The 20,915-nt window shown below is 39.9% G+C and overlaps 1 protein-coding gene and 1 non-coding gene across 19 annotated transcripts in view; both read right to left on the bottom strand.

Annotated features, from left to right (window-relative positions):
- Anks1b (ankyrin repeat and sterile alpha motif domain containing 1B) overlaps positions 1–20,915 on the bottom strand; it is a 1,022,809-nt gene that overhangs the window by 491,633 nt on the left and 510,261 nt on the right. The window lies entirely within an intron of this gene.
- LOC118571295 lies at positions 14,772–14,878 on the bottom strand. Its single transcript, XR_004943331.1, has one exon. It is a non-coding gene; the product is annotated as a U6 spliceosomal RNA (small nuclear RNA).

Here is a 20,915-nt window from a genome sequence, read left to right as displayed (position 1 = left end):
AGAGTAATCAATAAGCGTAATTCTACCCTTTGTGACATAAGAGATAAAACTATTCCAGTGAGAATGTCAGAAATCAAGCTGTCCATAAAAGATTTGTTTCTTCCCATGGATAGTGCTATGGTGATAGGGGAAGGGTGGTCTATCCAGGAACTGCATTCTCCTGTTGTTACTGCATTCAGTGGGATCCTGTCACATTGATCAGGCATGAAGGATGTTCGCATAGCTAATGAACCCTCTGTCCATGACTGCCCTCTGTCCAGGAGTTTCTCAGACACTCCTGGATTTTCCCCACTACTGGCCAAATACCAACACCTTGGCTGACCCTGCAAGTTACAGTGTCCAGATGAACTCCCATGACCAAACTCTGAGCCTTGGACTTTGAATAAGGAGAAAAAAATGGCTACTCTATTAAGCCACTAAATTGGCAAGGGTATGTTCGCTCCCGTAGCGAGCATTTGTATTAACAAATATGCAGACACTGGGGAATAGTTCAGTCAGTAAATTGCTTGCTGTGAAAGCCTCAGGCCCTGAATTTGGCCCACAGCACCCATGTGAAAGCACAAGGTGTGGTGGTTTGCGTTTGCAATCCCAGTGCTAGGAGGTAAGGACAGGAGGATCTCCGGCACTCTCTGGCTTGCCAGTGTAGACGAGTCAGTAAGCCCCAGGTACCAGCAAGAGGCCCTGTCTCAACAAATAACCTGGATGGACCCCAAGACATGATATCTGTGGGTTATCTCTGGCTTACACATACATACACACCTCTGCACACATTTTCACATACATTGTATCCTGTTGTGATAAAATCCTTTAGCCAAAGCAACTTGAGGGAGGAAGGTTTATTTTATTTTATTTTATTTATTATTATTATTATTTTGTTTTTTGAGACAGGGTTTCTCTGTGTAGCTTTGTGCCTTTCCTGGATCTTGCTCTGTAGACCAGGCTGGCCTCAAACTCACAAAGATCCACCTGCCTCTGTCTCCCAAGAGCTGGTATTAAAGGTATGCACCACCACCGCCCAGCTGGAAGGCTTATTTTGTTTCACGGTTCCAGGTTCCAGTCTATAGTCTATCCTGGTGGAGAACTCAAGGAAGGAGAGGCATGAAGCAGCTGGTCACATGGCATCCTCCTTAGTCAGGAAGGAGAGGCTAACAAATGCTTGTGCTTAGCTCACTCTCTACTGTTTATACAGCCTGGAATTCCAGGCCAGCGAATGGTGTCACAGGTATTAATTAATACGCATGTCTTCCCATTTCAGTTAACCTAATCAAGATCCCCCCAACACATACACTGGCGTGGTGAGGGGTTCTCTTATGGGACTCTAGATCTAATCCAGTTAACAACTAAAATTGACCATCACACACACACACACACACACACACACACACACACACACACACACACATACACACACACACACACACACAGAGAGAGAGAGAGAGACAGAGACAGAGACAGAGACAGAGAGAGACAGAGAGGGACAGAGAGAGACAGACAGACAGAGAGAAATGGAAAGAAAGAAGTACTCCAAACATACCTTGTACCCTCTCGCTTTGTCCACCTCCCTCTACTCTTCCCTTTGAATCTCATCTTCTATGACTGAGGTCAGGAATCACATCCTATGAGCACCTCTGAAAGGCGTCTTCAAGTCAAGCAAAATACGGACTTTCCGCAGCGAGTTTGTAGGTAACTACTTCCTAATATCTAACAACCTAGCTGACATACTAATTAAAGAAACATACATGAAAGTAGTTAATGGAGAAAGGGAAGTACTTTAAGCATGAATAAAGTATAAGCCCTCTGGAAAGAAAGAAATGAAGTCTTTGTCATGGCAAATACAATTCTCTAAATATTAAATATGTTATACATTACTAGCCTTTCTTCTGCTTTATATTGCTTCACATGAATCTAAATTGGAGCTCCTAGAGGATGTATGGTACACTGTACTTCATGCTCATCTTATTCCTTCAACAGACCATGAACCTCCTGATCTTTGTGTTCCTGTTTTCAACCTTGTAGCCAGTATGGTGCCTCAACTAGTACAGGCTGTGAACAGTTACATGTTCACGAGGTGACTGTCAGACACCGTCAAGAGGTAATCTCAAAGCTTTTATGATATAGAAACAAGATAAATAATCAAGTTCTATGAAGGGTGATCGAGATGTCATCTATACAAAGTACACAATTCAGTGATTTCCAATGGAGGATTGTGAAACCATTCCTGTAATCTCATGTTGGAACTTTCCTACCATCTAATAAAGAAACTTTGTACCAATCATGCCTCATTTATCCTCTCCCCATCCCCAGCCCTAGGCGATTGTTAATTCAGTTTCTCCCTATATGTAGATTTGCCTCATTTGGATGCTTCATGTAAATGGAATCATATAATCCATGGGGTTTTTAAAATAAGAATTGTATCTTTTCGCAAAGGCTGATTATCTTTTAAAAATACAGTGGAATATTATAAAATGTGATCTTAAATGTGCAAAAGTATAATATATTTGGAGGACTTTTTTCTGTGTGTATGTGTGTGTGTGTATGTCTGTGTCTGTCTGTGTGTCTGTGTGTGATGGTTAATGTCAACTGTCAACTTGAAATCTAGAGAAAGATTAACAACGTAAGTACGAAGTGGGGTTTTGCATGACTGTTGGAACAGCTTAGAATTGGCAGGTAGAGGAGCACCTGGACCCCATACTCCTCCCTATTGGTTTGAGTTCTTTGCTGGTCTCTAACGGCTCAGACCATAATCCTCCATCAGAAGAGTCTTACATCCGCTCACCTTCTGAATGGAGGATATCCTACAAACAAAAGGCAAGATGGGAATTCAAAGGCAGGTGTCTGAAAACACTACCCCACTTACTTGCATCCTACAGAGAAATGAACAAGAAACAAAATTAAAGTGCTGATCCAGTAAGAATTGGTCTGTATCTGTGAATAGCAGCTAGTGTTCAGGTCATATATGCTGCGCGATCCATTCCAAGAAAAACAAACTGAAAGTTATCTACTCCAGAAGAATAAATACTTCTTTACTTCTGAATTTTCGAAACGATAAGAGGAAATTCTGAGTCCTTCGAGGAGGAGGGTTCTCTGTCAGTTGGTTGCAGGCTTCAGGCTTCAGGCTTCCACAGTGACAAGTCTAGCCTAACTGGATGAATTATGGGACAATGCTAAGATGAACCTGAACATTTGGCCTGGCTCTTCTAAAACGTAAAACAGAACAAAATGAAAAACCACTCACTATCAGTTGCTGGGTAATTCCAAATAAATTAGAAGGGACAAACATACTTTCATCATTTTTTTGTGGCCTTTAAGTAGTGTATTGACCCTCACAGTGCCCAGCAAATAAAAGTCCTCAGGAGAAGTTGGAAATGTCTCCCCGGAATGCAACTTCATTAATGGGGAAGCAGAATTATATACAAGGCAGAACACAGGCTTTGGACATGGGCCGTCACAGGCTTAATTCTGTACCAGTTAAACAAGTGTTTATTGAGAAACTTCTAATTAAATAGACTCACGAAAATGCTGACAGTCAGCTCTGTGCATATAAAAATCACGTTTTAATGTAGTTCAATATAATTCATATGTGTTGAACACTGTTGTGTGTGCTGGGCATCCAGCAGGAACCAAATCAACTCCTTGTTCTCATAAGAATGACTTACTGGCAAGAGCGCATGGGAATAAATCAGGCAGACAAAACGTTCACTAACGACAGATGCAATTGAGAAAAACAAAGGTCAGGGGATAAGCATGTTGTAAAGGGAGGGACTTACTACTTTACTACAAACAGGAAAGCTTCTGTGTTTGCTAAAGCAGTGTCTTGGAACGGAATTGTAGAACAAGTAGGGTAAGCCACGGGGCTACTTGGGGAAGGACAGAGGAGGCAGAAGGGTCCAACACCAAGGCCCCAAGGTGCAGCTGTACTCGGCACATTCATGAGCAGAATTGTGCTTGGCAAGATCACTGGAGCTGAAGAATTTGGGTAATAGAGTGTAAAGGGAGAAATATTGCTAGCAGTCCACAGAGTCTACTTAATGAGCAAAGGAATTTATTTGGGGGTTAACTCACAAAGCAGAATTAAGGAATTTGTTGCAGGATCCTGGAAGAGTGAGGCACAGTCCAACGTTGTTCTTAGGCGAGATCTGCCCTGGTCCATCCCAGCCTCCAAAATCACAAAGTAGCAAAGAGAACACTGTGCACGTGCATCCCAGGTCTTAAGGGTCCCTGAGCAGTCACGCCTCAGGGTCAGTTACTTCAAGGTCATAGGCAGGTGTAACAGTTACCTGCTACCTCACTAGGGGTGGTGCTTCAGGGCATGGTGAGAACAGCTACCTCCTATAAGAGTTGAGTGGTAAAAGACCAGGCAAGCAAGGCTGTAATATCTGCTCCTGTAGACCTTGTACCGCTTTACAATGACCGCTTTTCAATGAAATATGAGAAATCAGTCTTGGAAGTTTGTGGAGAGAAATAACATGGTTTCAAAGGGTAGCTCACACTAGATTAAAAATAGATCTTCAAGTGGACAAAGTGAAACCAGGAGTCAGTTTAAAAGGCTTTTACAGTAATCCAGGTCGGGGAAGTCGGTGGCTTGGTCTAGAATATCAGCTGTGCAGCTAAAGGGATGCAGTCCAGTTTTCTTATGTGGAAATGACAGGGTTTTCTGATAAATAAGATATGAGCTATAATTTAGAAGGTGCCAAGGATTTCTGAGCAAGTTATTTCCAATTTAGGGACTGCCATAGGAGGAGCAGGCTTTGAGGCTGGGAGAGTTAGGTATGAAGTTGAGATGCCTAGTAGGCATTTAATTGAGGACAAAAGTTGCAGAGGCCTTGATTAGCAAGAAAAGTCTTGAAGACATTAGACAGTAAGCTATTAAACCGAGGACAGTCTAGAACCAAGACCGGAGTATTCTGCCACTTAGAAGAAGAATGAAATCCCTGGTGAGGTTGGTGCAGAACCAGGTGGCCTGGGTCCTTCTATAATGTTTCCGGGATTCAGTGGCCACAATGGAAAACACAGAAAATCCTTCCCAGGTCAGTCAATGATGTGTCATGGAAAAGAACAGAGAAGTGTCCTCAGTGTTATCCCTGACCTGGTGAGATGTCATACAGATGTGGTTTCTTGTGCTGTCTTGCATTTTTTTCAGACTCTTCAGTAAGATGCTCCAATATGAATCCTATTTTTCAACAGTATTGGCAATGGCAGAGCCTTATGGTTTATCAATGATTAGTTAAATATCTCAGTCACAGACCTCACTATTGTTAGGTAGCCACCTTAGTTCTATGCCTTTTTTCCCTCGCTTGTTAGTGAGCAGAGGGTTACGGGAGGGAGTTACCTCTAACACAAGACTGGAAAGATGGAAAGCTGATGGGTTCCTTCCCAGGAGGCATTACTGGAGCATCAGCTAACTGCTAACTGCTAATTTAACTTCAGGGGATATTTTTAATGCTATGGAAGAAAGAACCCGCATAAAAATAGCTATAAAGTGGACCCTCCACTGCAGCAGCTACTAAACCCTTTTGTTGTAGCCAGATACCTGGACTGACTCATGATCACCTGTCTTTACAGAAAGTGTAGACTTTCTTTGATATAAATGTGGGTTCTTTTTAGCTCTGAGCAGAAAGAAGTCTACTTAGAAAGACTAGAGAAACATTTCCCTGAGTATATTAAACACGGCTGAAATACTTGGCCACAATCTTTTGGCTTTTATTTTATTTCTCTACCTATAACAAATGTCACCAGACACTTATTGTAAGAATGGATGGAGAAATTAAATAAATGAATGAATTCATATATCAATACATTATCTGCATTGGGGTGTAGGTCATATCCTCTTAAATAATTCTACATAAGCTCTGGGTTGCCTAGGGTTTTAAAAAACATCTTGAAATAGGGATACTTGCTCATCAAGAAGAGATACATCTCAGTCTAACCTCTAAGGAATCTGAGAGGATGCTAGATTCTCCAAATGTAGCTAAAGCAGAGTTCTGCCATGCCCACTTTGACTTTAATTGTGCTGGACTCTCTAGAAGAACTGGACATAAGTAAAGAAAGAAGGAAAACATCAGTGGTTTAATGTAGTGCTGCTATATTGAGTGTCCAAAATCACAAAACGCTAGGCTGATAGCATGAGAGTGGACCTGTTGTCCTATCTTGAGGGTTATAACCCAGTGCTCTGTAATGAATATTCCATTCCACCAGTCATGAAAAAATTAAAATAAATGCATAAAGCTGTTGATTTGAGTAAGATTATATTCTGTTAAGTCATCTCTCTCCATTTTTAATCTAGCCACTCTTATCCAAACCATCCTATTTTCTTCACAAGATTGTTGTTGAAGCTTTTGGCTCATCTCCTGTTGCCTCTGTTGCTCTCCCATGTATGTGACAGAAGTGGTGTTTCTACAGTGTAAATCAAATAAAAAGACTACTGAAAATCTTCCACTGGCTGCTCCCCATTGTACCCCAAATGAAGACCCAACTCTCCCCTGTGCTCTTTGAGAGCCTATACAATCCAAGCCCTCTCTACCTGTCTGACTCCAGGTTGGATCACTGAGTAATGGTATTTTGAGGTTTATTCATTTTGCTATTTGGTCCATAACTTAATCCTTTTTTTATGCCCAACAGAATTGTATATGAATACAGGATGGCCTGTTTAGCCATTTACCTCTGGAACAGTTTGAAGTACTTCTAGTTTGGGACTGTTAGAAGTAATTCTGCAGGGCATTTTCATTCAAGGCTTTGCAAACCACAGACATTCATTTCTCTTCTGATGGATGATGTTGCTCTGTATGCTGTGAATGTGTTGCTCTGATTGGTTGATAAACAAAACACTGATTGGCCAGTAGCCAGGCAGGAAGTATAGGTGGGATAAGAGACAAGGGGAATTCTGGGAAGAGGAAGGCCGAGTCAGGAGATGCCAGCTCGCCGACCAGGGAGCAGCATGTAATGGCACACAGGTAAAGCCACAGAAAACGTGGCAACTTATAGATTAACAGAAATGGACTGAGTTTAACTGTAAGAGCTGGTCAGTAGTTAGCCTGAGCTAGTGGCCAAGCAGTTTTAATTAATATAAGCTTCTGGGTAATTATTTTATAAGTGGCTGTGGGATCCATGGGGCTGGGCAGGACCAGAGAAAACTTTCAGTTACACTCTTTGATAAATACACTGGACTAGATGGCTAGAAGGTGGCTAAACATGGTATACGTTAAACTTAAAACAACAACAACCCAAACCAGGCCAAATAGTATTTTTCTTCTCAAAGAAGTCAAACACGTTGTATTCCCATGAACAATATATAAGCTACCTCTTACCTCCTCCTCTTCTTTGTAACCTTTAATTTAGTAATTAATGGATAAACTAACAGCTACTGGTATACACTGTTTTTATATGTTTGTTTGCCATCTGCATATCTTTCTGTCCCTTGTGGAGAGTTGTCTTGCTCAAGATGTTTGCTCAGTTTTTAATGGAAATGCTCATTTCCTGATTATTGAACTCATCTTTAAATATTCTGGATCGAGTCGCTTATCAAATAGGATATTTTGTAATATACACTCTCAGTTTTAGGTTTGTCTTCTAAAAAACAGATATTCTGGGTAAGGGGAACATCCATCTATTGCTGGTGGAACTGCAAATCTCTTCAGCCATTATGGAAAGCAGTGTAGTGGTTCCTCAGGAAGCTAGGGATAGATTTACCTCAAGATCCAGCTATACCACTCTTGGACATATACCCAAATGACTCTATATCCTACTATAGAGACACTTGATCAACCATGTTCATTGCTGCTCTATTCATAATAGCCAGAAACTGGAAACAGCTTAGATGTCTGTCAATGACAGCTGAATGGATAAAGAATATGTGCAACACTTACACAGTGGAACATCACTCAGCTGCCAAAAACTTATGAATTTCATAGGTAAATGGATAGAGCTAGAAAAAAATATCATCATGGGTGAGGTGACCCTGACCTAAAGAGACAAATATAGAATATGGATGTTAGCTGGCTCCTAAGTCTTCAACAGGCAGGCTACAAGCCATATAACCATAGACGTTAGGTATAGAGTAAAGGACTAGCTGGAGTGAAGGATCTCCCTAGGAAAGGAAAATAGAATAGTTAGTTATGCATGGAGCCCGGGGGGTGGTGGGAGGGGGTGGGCACTGGAATAGGAAGATCAAAATGGGGGGAAGTGATGAGGAGGGTAAGGGAGGGAATACGAAAAGGAACAGCTAAACCTGAGGGCCATTTGAGGGGGTCTTACGGTCAATGAATACAGCAGAAATTCCTTTAGTCTGTTTGTTTTGAGACAGGGTCTCACTGTGTAGCTCTGGCTGTCCTGGAACTCACTCAGGCTGGCCTTAGACTCACAGAGATTCACCTGCCTCTGCCTCCCAAGGGCTAGGATTAAAGGTGTACACCACCACTGCCTGGCAGAAGTTTCTTACACTATATACACACATGTGAAAGAAATCTAAATTGGATTCACCAAACAACGGGGGGGGGGGGGGACACCAGTTAGATATCCCTTGTCACCAAAGGACACCTCCGGTTCTGGGGAATAGGTTACAGCTTATCAAATTCTTGGCCGATGGGGCTCCATGGGAACCCCAAACAACCCAGGCTATTAACAAGGCTATTGGTTGTCCTCCACAAACTGAGGGTAAAGCCAGGTTGCTGAAGCCATTTGGGCTTATTTGTGGGACATTTTCTTCATTGTTAAATTATATAGCAGGGACTGCCCACTGTGGGCAGTGCCATCCCTAGGCAGGTGGGCCTGGGCTATGTAAGACAGGCTGCTGAAAGTTGGCCCCAGAAAAGCCAGAGAGTAATGTTCCTCCATTGTTTCTGTGTCGGGTTTCTGACTTGGCTTCCTTTGAGGCCTGTACTCTGAAAGATGAAACATACCCTTTCTTCTTCCAAGTTGTTACTGGTCAGAGTGCTTTGTCACAGCAACAGGAAGCAAACGCATGGTGTGAGGTTTAGATAAATATTTTCTTTCTTTTAAAAATTGACGTCTAATTGTCCAACAGTAATTCTTTAAAATAGTTTGCTCTCCTCACTGAAGTGCATCTTTGTTTGAAATTAACTAATCACATACATGTGGACTTATTTCTGAATTCTGTATTTTATTCCTTTGATCTGTTTATCTACACTGATACAAAGGTCTTATATACTGTGACTTTAGAATAAGTCTTGACTGTAAGCATAGCAACTACCACTTTTCAAAGTTTTTACTTTTCTCTTTTTAAAAATTCTGCATCCTTTGAATTCTTACAAGGGCTTGAAAATCAGTTTGCTAATTTCTACAAAGATCTGCTGGAATTTTGACTCAATATCAAAAATTATTATCATCCTGTATATTTGTTCTTTGTTTACACAGGTTTACCCAAGGCTGAGTCACATTATTTGGGTTTCAGCCCACAAATAACATCCTCAGAAATACTGTTCCCTGGCTATGCAATGTCAATTCTTCTTCATTTCTCTATCGCAAGCATTTTACTCTATTGACTCCAAGCATTAATTACAATCTGAAATTAGCCTTGTTTATCTGTTTACATAGTTGCTTATCTGTCTTTCCAAACTGAGATTATAAGTTATTTAGACTTTGTCTTACTCTATTTATATCCGTGAAGCCAAGAAATGCCTTTGATAAACAGACACTAAACATTTATCAGATGAACCGTTGGCTATTGGACAAACATGTTTCTAAGTAAAGACTGAACTAGTGTGGAGGTACATAATGCTAACCAGAACATGCTAGCTTATTCATAACGGGGCATTCTCTGTGAAGACTATGAGGACATGAATGTCAGTAAGAGCTGCAGTTCTCTGAATGGCTGCCACTGGTGTCTGTTGAGCTAGTTACAGCATTACAAACACAGGCAACTTTCAAAGCCTCTCAACTCATTGTCTATGCAGCATTATTTAAAAGGGGTCTTGTGAGCCACCTTTAATACCAACACTCAGGGGGCAGAGGCAGGTGAACCTCTGAGTGTGAGGCTAGCCTGGTCTACAGAGTAAGTTCAAGGATAGGAAGGGCTACAAAGAGAAACTCTGTCTTGAAAAACCAACAAATAAAATAAGGGGGCGGGGGAGTGTGTCTTGGGTTATAGTTACCTCTAATAGATTTTGGAAAAGGAATAAGCTAGAACAAATAAAAACTTTCCACAAATATTGCGAAGATAAACAGCAGAAAACTTGAGGACCAGGAAAAATTACAGTTATTTCCAAAACAATACTTGATTTAATGGTGAATTAGCCATAGTTCTGACAGAGACAGTTAGTAAGTATTCCTGGATTGTGCATGTTTAAAGAACTAAGAAAATCTACGAATTGAATCCAATCCATGTTTCAAATGCAGCAGCTCATTCCACACAGATATAAAGCCCAAGCGCTGTCTTGAGGTCTCCAGGACTACACAAGCAGAATTTTATCCACTGAGCTGTTTCTCTTGCTCAGAACCTTTGTTGAACTCATTTGACCCACCGAATTTGGATGGGCGCCAGCTGCATGTTAGGAACTGTGCAAGGTGATGCACTGAAGAATTGAATCAAAAAGATCCCCAAACCTCCAAAGAAGACACAGCAACTATCATTTCTATGTTTGGAAGGGAAAGCCACAATTGAGAAGTCACAAATCACGATAATGATGATCTGTTTCCTCATTTTTGCCTTTGTTTGCTGTGGCTTTACAGAGGCCTTCATTCGATATTTAAGCCTTGGGTCACAGTGGGCTTAGCTTTCCCCTCGCTCAGCCCAGTGACTCACAGGTGACAGCTACGGATATGGTATTCTATTATTAGCTTCTTCAAACCTGATTATTCTAAGAAACACTTTCTACCGACAACATGGTAATCATATTTAAATATAACTCTCCCTGATCAATCTAAATCTCCTGAATTATAACCAAGTTTCCTTTTGTTTAGATGTGACAATTTGTTTCTTTCAGTTAAGCCATATTTTAATGATCCAGTTGACTTTAACATGTAGTGTGTGTGGGTGTGTGTGTGTGTGTATGTGCGTGCGTGCGTGTGTGTGTGTGTGTGTGTGTGCGTGTGTACGCATGTGCATGTGTGCATGCATCTGTCTGTCTGTCTGTCTGTCTGTCTAAACTACATAACTCTGAGTGAAGATCATTGGCTCTTCCATGTGGGTTTCTTCTTTCAAATCCTGTCTGCACTGTCCAGGTTTTCTAGAGCTATGGTTGTTGGGATTAGAGCTGATGAGGGGTATAGCAACTCCTAATTCATGGTTGTATAACTACAGCAGTGAGGGTGATTGAATGCTTCATATGTACTGAGTACCAGGCAAGAAGCATGCTGTCTTTGATATATACATCACTCCTATAAGGTAGAGGTCCTATCATCTCATTTAACAAGAAGTCTCAGGTAGGATGAGTAATTTAGTCCAATTGCATCATTAAGCAAAGGAACAAGGACTCAATATCACCTGTCTGATCATAGCCTATGTATTTAGTCACTATATTAATATAAAATATATTTTAAGTTAGAAAAACTGAAAGATTAAAATAAGAAGCATTTCTATATCCTATGCAACTCTATTTTTCCAGTCTTTCAGTAAATCAGGGCAATAAGATCGCAATTTTTCATTTTCTGTCTGCATATGCATTTCTGATTTAAAAAAACAGCCAGTCATAGAAAATGTCTGCTTCTGTGCAGTTGGAAATACAAACCTATAGCTGACCTTTTGGCTACTTTTGCAATTTTGACAATAGGTCATTTATTCTATTTCATTTTTGTAGGTTCTGAAGAATGGGAAGGAGCTTTTAAGTTAATTTATAATACAAAATGTCAATACAATGTGAAATGTAGGCTCAATTTTCACAGCAAACCTTTGTTTAAATTACTTTGCTCTTTCTCTTTTTACCCCTTCCAAACTGTAATAAAAACAAACATTCATGTAAATATGGTCATGCTCAAATCTTTCCTGGTCTTAGCTTCTATTGTACTCCTTCCCAGGACTAAGTTTTTCTGCTGTTCTATCATTCAATATATAATCATAATGATCAAGTGCCTAACTTCTATGATAAATGGTTATCCAGTTTTCCAAAGAACTTGTTCCAATGATAGAATTTAGGACAAATCTACATGCATGCCCATACTCAAGAAAAAGATAATCGATTAACATGCTTTTTGAAAATAAGTAATTTTAAAAAACTCTACACTTTCTACATTTTGTTTAGGCAATTGAACTTTATTTTTTATATTAGCGGTTGATATCCCTGCCTATATAGCTCCAGGGATGGGTATTTGCTTTATTGATTTCTTGTCTTTCCTAGAAAGGACAATGAATGAATTGCACCTATTGATGTTCCCGTCTTTGGTGAGCAAATCACAGTTCCTGCAGTCTGGTTATTGAATTTGCCTCCATGGTCAATACAGATGGCCAGAATCAAATCAGTTCTGGAAACAGCTGCACTGAACACTGAAAGCTGCCATGAATGGATCAGCCTAAAGATGATGGAATCTATGCAACTGCCAGATAATTATTATGATTTATAAAATGAAAAATCCTTTAATTAATTTACTAGGAGGGAAGAAACTACATCAAAAGGACTAAAATGAAAAAAATATAGCCAAGAGCATTAAAATCCCTAAAGAGTTAGGCCTGAGGGAAAGGTTTATAAATGGTGCCCAAATGACTTCATGCAGACCTACAGATCTAGCTAATGAGTGGTTGCTAAATAGGACAAATGCAGCTCATTATCCTTTTAGAAGGACATGAATTATAGATAATTATAGGTAAACTATCATTGCAATCTGAAATGTGATGTACATGACACGTTGGGCCTTTTGTTGTCTCCCACAATAAGACTGAACATCCGCTGAGTTCAGATTTGCAAGTGAATTAAAAAAAAAATAGACCAAAGCCCAGTGTAATAAACCCAATGGAGCACCTACAATTTGCTTGCAGAATAATTTTGTTTTGTTTACATATTTAGAAATCACCTTCCTAATAAAAGGAAGCTGGAGAAAAGTAAAAAGGTTCATGTCCACCTGTTCTGCAGAATTTAAGCCAGCAATACATTGTTTTCAGAATGGACGTGGTGTAAGTTAGAGAAAGTGCACACACATTTACTTTTGCTGGTCCTTTCTATAGTTGATCCTGGGTCTGGTTTGGTGCATGAAAGTGAAAGTTTAGAGAAGAAGCTTGCCTGTCCAAATTTTTGACAACTGTTTGATATGGATGTAAAGACTAGAAAAAAATTATACAAGTGCTACTTGATGATGAGATGATTTCATTCAGTCTCCACAGAGCCATAGAACCGATAACACACAGACAGATGCATAAGAGGACAAGTATTTTGGGCATTATGCTTCCTGGTTCAGAAGTTTAAAAGGTCCTTGACATGCCAATGGCAAGCTGAGGAGCTGGGGAAGCTGGCAGTATGATTTAATTTTAGTTGCAGAAGCCTGCGAATGAGAAAAGTGGATGGTTTCTACCCTACATCCAAGAACCATCAGGTCTGATGTCCAAGAGCAAGAGAAGATGGACTTCTTAGCTGAAGAGAGAACAAATGCCCTCCCTCTTATTTTTCATTTTCTACTGGATCTGCAATAAAATGTGTGATACCTATCCCATTGGTAAGAGTAGATATTTACTTAATGTACAGGTCAAATGCTAATCTCTTACAAAAACACTCATACATATACCTAAAAACAGCAGTTTACTAATTATTTAGTCATCTAGGAGCCCAGTCAAGATGACACACAAAATTAACTGTCACACCAGACCAAAAACTCCAGGAAAAACTATGTTTTCTTTCAATGCAGGAATTATCCCCCAGACAGTAAGAAAATACGGAACAAGAATTATGTACTCATTTGGATACCACTTAGGATATGGAAATAAGTCATAAGAAATCCTATGATTAAGGAGCTTTGCCATTCATTCACTCCCTTATACAAAAGCAAATGCATTGCAGGTACATATGTAATATATTCACTTACTCACTGGTTCACTAAAAAAACAAACAAACAAACAAAAAAAACAAAACAAAAAACCACTGGGCATTGGGTATATATTGTAAGCCAGGAGCTGAGGGAATTGAAAAGACCTGTTTTACCTTTATGGAGTTTAAAACCAGTCAGAGAAAAAGACAAATTTGTGGGGAGGGGATGAATACACACATACACAATCTATAACCATGTAACAGTAAAATTTATGTAAACACAATTACAGATATTTACAGATATTTGATAACCTACATGGAAGCTTCATGGTATATTATAATAAAGGGGGTATGCCAGTGGTAAAGCATCAGAAAGAGAGAGGGAGAGAGAGAGAATGAGCAGGGTCCATGAGCTTAATCAAGTTGCATTTAAAAATGAGGAAAGGGTAAAACCTGTCCACGGGAAGCAGGAAGATCATAGCAGGCACCAGGCAACTGTAGATGGGAGCAGGTGCAGTGAGACATTGGGGATAAGCATGGGGAATGCACTAGCTCCTACCACAGTCTCAAACTTTCCCTTGCTGTTTGTATGACAAAAGACATGCTCAAAGTGCAAGAGAGATTCTATCAGTTAAAAAAATATACAAAATGCACCAGGTGGTGGTGGTGCACTCCTTTAATCCCAGCACTCGAGAGGCAGAGGCAGGCGGATCTCTGTGAGTTCAAGGCCAGTCTGGTCTACAAAGCAACTTCCAGGAAAGGCACAAAGCTACACAGAGAAACCCTGTCTCGAAAAACCAATACACACACACATGCACATGCACACGCACGCGCGCGCGCGCACACACACACACACACACACACACACACACACACACACAATGCTTCATGAATTTGTATGTCAGCCCTGTTTGGGGGCCATGCTAATCTTTTCTATATCGATCCAATATTAGTATATGTACTGCTGAGATGAGCACATAAAATCACACACTCTCTTATAACCACTCCATGGGTTATCCACCTCACCATTGCAAGCATTTTATTTTATTTTATTTTATTTTATTTTATTTTATTTTATTATTTATTTGTTATACACAGGGTCTCACTGGGTATCTCTGGCTGTCCTGGAACTCACTATGTAGACCAGGCTGCTCTGGAACCCACAGAGATCTGTCTTTCTCTGCCTCCTAAATGCTAGGATTAAGTGTGCCATCACACCCAGCAGATTTTACCAATGCTTTTTTTTTTATCAAAACAATAGATGTCTTTCCTCATTGAAAGCATGAAGCTATTCACTCAAATGTGCTTTATATACTCTCCTCCCTGGAACCTCTCACGCATTACATGAGAGGACATATCATTTGCCTTTCAATGAAACACTATCATCCTAATTATTTCATTTTACTTAGCTACTAATGCCAAGGGCTCAATTAAAGTAAATTATTTTTCAGAGTTGAAAGACTGATTCCCTTTGAAAACATTCTTCAGAGGTCAACAGTGGTCACAGGCTTAAGAATTTGGGGCTGGGAATTAATGAGGGCTGATAGGACAATGTATTAGTGATATGCTAGGCATAGGAATTACTGTCCTCACTTCAAAGAACACAACATCCCAGAAGAACCTGCATGCTTTCCTTCATACGACAGTCCTTCTAGATTCATCCATCAAACTCACAAGAAGAGCCCCATGGCTAAGTAGCTTGAAGGAGTAGACTTGGCAATGTCTCAGAGATTTTTCTTGTAGTACTCTAAGTATAAAAGTTGTGAGCACAAATGGACCTAGTTTTTAATCTACTTTTCTCATAATCTTATCAACAGAACACATTCTGTATAATCCAAGGCATACTCAAAGCAGAGATTTCATTAAAAGATAACTATATTATTCTATTGGGAGCTGGAGAGAAGGCTCAGTGGTTAAGAGCATTTGCTGTTCTGGCAGGGGACCCACACTCTGTTTGCAGCACTTATATCCAGTAGCTCACAGCTCCAGTTGCAGGGGATCCAGAACCCTCTTGAGTCTCCATGGATAACAGGTACACATGTGAGACACTTACATATGTGCAGGTACTCACACATACACATAAAATAAAAGCAAATATATGTTTAGAAAATGTCACATTTCATAAAGACTAAATATCTAATACCATGGAAGTTCCAGATAGCTACTTAGCATATTCTCTTGGCTAATTGGGTTCAAACGCTGGCTTTTATGAAATGTTCAAAAAGGTCAGCTCATTAAGTAGTCTTAACAAATACACAGACTTAGAATGACCTCATATGGATAAAATATATATAAAATTATATAATACTTGTAAGTGGCAATAAACTGTGGGGTTTTGTTTTTGTTTTTGTAAGTCAGAAGTGGCAAAAACAACCCTTGTACAGAGCCATGCCATTGGCTATGTCTTACATCTCAGTTACTGCTGATATTGACAACTGCATACTATTGGATGTCATGGTCCTAAAAATCTAAAGTTATAAAATTCATCATAAATGACATGTGAGCTTAGTCATGGCCATCTTGTTGATTTCATCTTTCTTTTTCAAGGAAGAAAATAATCTATTATGGATATTTTCTTAGTCAACTTCTCATTTTAGACTTTAGTGAACCATCAGTCAATCTAGGAACCATTTTCTATCTCTAAACAACAACAACCAGTAACTGTGTGCCGACACTATGCCATTGGATTTCAACAGTGAAACAGACAATGTGACTGTACACATCATAGACAGACAATATCACATTTGCAGATAGATAGCACAATGATGCTATATAAAGAATAAGACAAAGCCAGCAGAGGGAGAGACTTTTAATGGAAGGCCTTCTGAAGCAGGTAGGGGCTTTCACTCTTCTGAAATTACAGTCCACATTTTCAATGTAGAAAATGTAAGTACTTCCCATGCAGCACTGATTCTTGGTTTATCCATCTTCCTCCCTACTGCTTATTTCTACTAGGGTTTGCATCTCAGAAAGTGAGTTATGAGGGGGCTGATAATGCTATTTCTGTTGACAGCTTTACAAAGAGGCTTGGTTGAAAAGAAGTCTAACAATAATGGATAAAAAAGGTATTCCTGGATTCTAATGACAGACCTTTTTCTGTGGCACCTTGGGCTCACATCTGCAGATAACTGAGAATGACTAGATTTTATGATTGATTTCAGTTTTTCAGAGCTTCTGGGGGATATATTTGATGCTTATCATTTATAATAGATGATATACTTTTGTAGCCATTTCAGTTTGTTCATTTCTGAATCTTCTAGGTAGACATCTTGAATCTTTAGTAATCAACTCACTTTTTTGATATTCCATTAAACTAATAGGAAGATAAATGTATTCAAGCTATATGTTGTATATTTTCTACTGATGATAGTTTAATTAAAGTTAAATTAGTCCCCAACTGTTTGACTTATTTACCAAAGACTATCACTATATTGCTAACAAAAAAATTTGGACAATCTAACAGTTTCAAAGTCCTGTTTGCCTTATGGTGGTGTTGAATTCTATATAACAACAACAAAAAAGTAATTCTGAAGGAAGTAGTTATAGAAACTAAGGAGAAAGCACAGAGACCCAGAATAATTGAAAATAATGACACAAGGCACTGTGTGTCATCAAAACTCACAGAGAGTTAAATGGAATTCTATACCTGCTATCAGGAGCCAAATTTCCTTGAGGGCTCCCACTTAGACATCCTGGTCATGGGATCTTAAGTGACCAAGGGACACTTCTAGAAATCAAGATTTGGATCAGACCATAAGACTCTCCCTGTCTAACTTCCTCAGGGTATAATTTACTGGGCAGCTCCCCTGCACCGTGGAGTATTTAGACTCCAAGAAGAGAGAATTCACTCTTAGGGCAGTGAACTTCTTTCATGCAAGACCATAGGACTGATACAATGTCCTTTTGTTGAATTGAAATCTATCTCTACTTCCATTTCTATAACAGAAACTGAATCACACTTTGGGGGACTCCTTTTAGACAGCATTTTGACTGTACACATATATTTCAACTCTATGTGTGTGCTGGACCTGTAATTTAATTTTTTGGAGGGCATCAGAGAAATCCAGGAAGAAACGGAGGTCTTAGCCTTGTTCTCTGATGCAGAATTTTTTTGAGTTCGTCCCTAACAGCTATTGAGGGAGGTTTGATAAAATGGCTCTTTAACTGACATCCTACTGTTGTTTCATGTGCTGATCATTCAGCAGCCTCACAATGAGGGGTGGAATAACCGTGAAGACAGTATTAAGGTACTCCTGGGTCTCTAGACATTATGTTATCAAATATTGTCACATCTTCATTTTTACCCAATAGAAAAACCTTCTCATTACTGACAAGCTGAGTACTTAGAAAATGATTTCTTGTATGTTTTGACCAGCCCTTATAGCATTTGCCACTGAAACGTCTATGAATTGAACAATTCATTCAACTATTTGAAGCCCTCCATGAAATTTTATAGGCTGAAAGTTTCTTCTGATAGTTTTATGTGACCCAGGGTCCCTAGATTATCCAGGCCTTCACCTACTGGATGCTCTCTAGCCAAATACATTTAAAAATGCTTACATAATTATCACCTACTCAGGTATATGGATACTACTCCTGGTGATCTGGTCACTGTACTCTCATTGCAGTATAATTTTATAAACATTTAACATCTGATTGCAAATGAGGTCAATCAAACCTCTTAGCTCATGACTAACATTCAAGGCAAAGTATCCTATGATCTGCTCTTATACAACTGATGATTTTTTAACCTCAAGGCAGGATTTTATATCTTTCTACAGCAAATTTCATCCTAATGATATTTATTTTGGTGTTCAGTCTTTAAAGAGCATCCTGCACCAGGACTTTTTCATCCATCATACCAGCAGCTATTCCTCCCAGACTTGCAGCATGCTCAGGTTTGGAGAGCACAGTGTAATGATCATCTCAGAACTGGGCTCTGTTTTCTGACCTTTGTAGCTCTTTCTGGGGGAGGGCTCTTTCCTATAGGGGAATCATAGGACTAATAGTTGAAAATAGCTCAACAGCAAACCAATCCTCTTGTGTCTGTCTCTCAAACCTACTTCCTGACAACTGGTTATCAAACAGTTAAATGAACAAATGATGAATAAGGCTTGTTTAACCATATCTACACATAAAGGCATCTGTTTTTACATTAATTTTAAAACCATCATCAACTTTAAGAACACATTAAATATAACTACAGAGAATAGAATCAATGAAGTCACTATATGGCTTCATTAATATATTGCAGATATACTTGAACCACCCTATGTGTTACTCTGTAGTCTATTTCTCCTTCGTGTGTATGTGTTTTTATGTGTGTGTATATAGGCCAGGGGTCAATGTCAAGTGTCTTCTTCACTCACTCTTCGCCTCATTTTTGGAGACAAAACCTCTCACTAAACCTGGATGTCACTGATATTTCCAGAGGCTGGCCAGCCAGCCCCAGAAGTCTTCTGGTTTCTGTGCCTGATATGCTAGAGATATGGCTCATGTGGCTATCTGGATTTTTCATGTGGGTGCTAGAGATGGGACTCAAATCTGCATGCTTTTAACAGCTTAGTAATACTCCATTATGTAAATATACCACATTTTCTTTAACCACTCTTCAGATGAGGGGCAACTAAGTTGTTTCCAGGTTCTGGCTCTTGTGAATAAAGCAATGTTATCAATAAATTTGAAGGCAAGTGAATGGAACTAGGAAAAAAAAATCATCCTGAGTGAGGTCACCCAGACCCAGAAAGACAAACACAGTATGTACTCACTCGTGAGTGGAGAGTAGCTGTAAAGGAAAGGACAACCAGGCTACAATCCACAGACCCAGAGAAGCTAGGTAACAAGGAGAGCCCAAGGAGAGGGGGACACATGGATCTTCCTGGGAAGGGGAAATTGATCTCCTGGGTAGAATGGAAGCAGGTGGGGATGGGAACTTGAGGGACCTGGTTGGGAGTTGGATAGATGAGGAGAGTACTGAAAGAGATGATTGAAAAGGAGGGCGTTTTACAAAGGAAACTCCCGTGAATCTGCAAGGATGACCCCAGCTAAGACTCCTAGCAATAGTGAATATGCAGCCTGAACTGGCCATCTTCTGTGATCAAATTGGTGACTATCCCAATGGTCATCAGAGAGCCTTCATCTAGTAACTGTTGGAAAGAGATGCAGAGACCCATAGCCAAACATTAGGTCGAGTTCAGGGAATCCTGCTGAAGAGAGGGAGGAAGGATTGTAGGAGCTAGGGGGTCAAGGACATCACCAGAAAATCCACAGAAACAACTAACCTGGCTCATAGGAACTTAGAGTCTGAACCAACAGCCAAGGAGCCTTCATGGGACTGATTTAGGCCCTCTACAAAGATGTATAGCTTAGTCTACTTGTGGGACTCCTAACAATGGGAGAGGAGGTTGTCTCTAATGCTTTGTCTGGCTCTTGTGAACCTACTCCTCATACTGGATTGCCTTGTCGAGACTTAATACAGGGGGAGGTGCTGAGTCCTACTGCAATTTGATATGCCATGCTTTGTTGATACCCATGGAAAACCTGCCCCTTTCTGAACAGAAACAGAGGAGTAGATGGGGGGTGCAGGGAGGTGGGGAAGGGAATGGGGAAAGTGGACGGAGGAGAGACTGCAGTTGGGATATAGAATAAATTAAATTAAAAAGGAGGGAAAAAAGAGAAACAATTTGCATGCTTGTGGGGCAAACACTTTACTGATTAAGCCATCTCCCCAGACCTTCCCTTCCCTAGCTCTAAAACTGTGATAACTTTCTATGGACTAGACTTGTGAAGAGCCTTGTAAGAAACTCTATTTTAAACATGAAAATACTTAAAATATTTTATTGAGTTGGGTCTGGTATGCAATCATTTATCCTTAAGTTTCCACTTCAGTAGGGGCTCACTTAAAGTTCCCTTTCCCATGTCAAATCATTCTGTTTCTCTCTGCCTACTTCTACAGCAACCTAGTTGCCACTGCTTTCACGGTAAGAGTTTTTATCTACTGAAGCTTGCCTTTCT

Source organism: Onychomys torridus, chromosome 20 (assembly GCF_903995425.1).
Source record: "Onychomys torridus chromosome 20, mOncTor1.1, whole genome shotgun sequence".
Taxonomy (NCBI): Eukaryota; Metazoa; Chordata; class Mammalia; order Rodentia; family Cricetidae; genus Onychomys; species Onychomys torridus.
The sequence above is the reverse complement of the archived record's forward strand: the minus strand, read 5'-3'. Positions and strand labels throughout refer to the sequence as shown.